We start from the raw sequence: 2,500 nt of genomic DNA, 5'->3' as shown, positions 1-2,500 counted from the left end.
TAGGGAAAAGACTTTAAAAGGAGGAGATGAGAAAGGGGAAACAGAGAGCGAATGAGAGGAGACTAAGAAGAAAACGGAAAGGGAGAGGGGGAGGAGAATGGGTGGGAGAGGAAGATAACGGAGGGAAGAAGAGGGAAGTGGGAAGGGAGGATTGAATTATGGGAAGAGTTGGGAGTGAGGGGAGTGGCAGAGCGGGGAAGGAAAAGGAAAGGTAGAGGGAGAAGAAGCAAGGAAAGAAAATGGAGAGAGGGGGGGGTAAAAAGTAGAAGAAGGAGGGAGAGAGAAATATTTCTATTTTCTTCTATTGTACCGTGGAATTTCCATGGGTCCCGTTAGTTGTTATCATCCTCATTATTGTTATTATTAGCATTATTATTACTGGCATTGTTGTTGTTGCTGTTGTGTTATTATCATTGTGATAATAACTACAGGAAACTTAATCTTTATTATCATCATCATCATACTTATCAAGTAATTGAATTATCATTATGATTTTTTTCATAATCATAATGATTATCTATATCACTATTATTACTGTTAATGTTATAATTTCTGTTCATGATGTTGGTACTACCAACAGTATCAGAGAGAGAGAGAGAGAGAAAGAGAGAGAGAGAGAAGAAATAGAAGAAGAAGAAGAATGAACGAACGAGTAAAAATAGTGCAATGAATACAAGAAGAAATGGCGAACATACAGAAAAAGAAGGCAAATAAGACAAAAAACGAGAAAGAAAGAAACAACAGACAAGAAACAAAGGAATCGAAATAAAAAAAAATCTAAAAAACCGACGACAAGAACATATTACAAGCCCAACAAATGAAAGAGAAAAAGAAATGAAGACCCTACGACAAAACTGACTTTGCCGTTAACGAATTTTCCAGTGGAAGGGATTACCGACGCAAAGATTAGGCTTATAACGAAAGTCTTGTTAATAATGAGGTTTAAAGTGGAAATATGTGATATATGCTGGCAGATTGGATGACGTAGGAGGCTTGTGTTGGCAGCTGAAGACTGGCTGATGGAAGAGGAGTCATTTAGACGAAGGGGAAATGTTGGCAATATGGTAGATGGTGTCAGTCAGGAAGTATCAGTATAGCTGCAGACGTGGACAGGACATTGTGTGGACAGATGGTGGCAGGTAAAAGAGAGAAAGAAAGAGAGAGAGAGAGAGAGAGAGAGAGAGAGAGAGAGAGAGAGAGAGAGAGAGAGAGAGAGAGAGAGAGAGAGGAGAGGGAGGGAAGGAGGGAGAGAGGGAGAGGGAGGAAGGAAGAGAAAGAGAAAGAGAGAGAGATGGGGGAGTAAATATAAAGGAAAGGGAAAGAGGAACAGATGGTGGCAGGTGAGGAGAGAGAGAGAGAGAGAGAGAGAGAGAGAGAGAGAGAGAGAGAGAGAGAGAGAGAGAGAGAGAGAGAGAGAAAGAGAGAGAGAGCGAGTAAGAAAGAAAGAGAGCGAGCGAGAAAGAAAGAGAGAGAGAGAGAGAGAGAGCGAGAAAGAAAGAGAGCGCGAGCGAGAGGGCAAGAAAGAGAGAGAGAGAGCGAGCGAGAAAGAGAGAGAGCGAGCGAGAAAGAGAGAGAGAGCGAGCGAGAGGGCAAGAGCATTGGCCAGCGGGAAACATTCCGAGACGAGAAGGCCGGACATACCTTGCACATCCGCAAGTATTCTCTCCCTCTCTCGCTCGGCCGCTAAAATCTGGACTGTTTCTGGGATGGCGAGGAGGAGCTGCGAGGGGGCGGGCGGGGGAACCGAGGCAACGGGGGCGAGGGAGTCTGGTTAGCAGGTGTGCAAGATGTCTTAAAGTTTTTTGTTTTATCTTTTTTTTTTTGTATTTTTTTCCTTTCTTGTTGCGATTTTTTTTCTTGTTCTTTTCTTGTAGGTAGGTAGGTTGGTATGTAGACAGATGGGTAGGTAAATAGATAGATGGATGAATAGGTAAATTGATCGATAGATAGACTGATAAACAGAGAGAGAGAGAGAGAGATAGAGAGAGAGAGAGAGAGAGAGAGAGAGAGAGAGAGAGAGAGAGAGAGAGAGAGAGACAGAGACAGAGACAGAGACAGAGAGAGACAGGCAGACAGACAGAGACAGAGACAGACAGACAGACAGATACAGAGACACTGCGAGAGACAGAAACAAACGCAGATACAAACAGAGACAGACAAGTAACATAAACACACAAACAAACCAGCAGATATGCCTGCGACAGAGACCCACGAGCCTGAAACACAAGGACACGGCGTGCAGCCTTCGTCCAGCACCAGCATTTGTAGCGCAGTTGAATATTTCTTTCCCTAGTAATGACAGGTTACCTAGTTGGTGCTAATGTCGGTATTGTGAGTATCATAAGTGTAGTTAATAGCGGTTCTGCTGATGGTGCAAATGATAGGCGTGCGATTTTGGTACTGCTATTAGGTTCCTTTGATAGTTGTTCTGGGACAAACCAAATTGCGAGCTGCTACGGCCACTCTATCAGTAAAGAGCGATTGACTGGGTGTATTAGTG

This window comes from Penaeus vannamei, chromosome 6 (genome assembly GCF_042767895.1).
Source record: "Penaeus vannamei isolate JL-2024 chromosome 6, ASM4276789v1, whole genome shotgun sequence".
NCBI classification, from domain to species: domain Eukaryota; kingdom Metazoa; phylum Arthropoda; class Malacostraca; order Decapoda; family Penaeidae; genus Penaeus; species Penaeus vannamei.
This window is presented reverse-complemented; position numbering follows the sequence as displayed.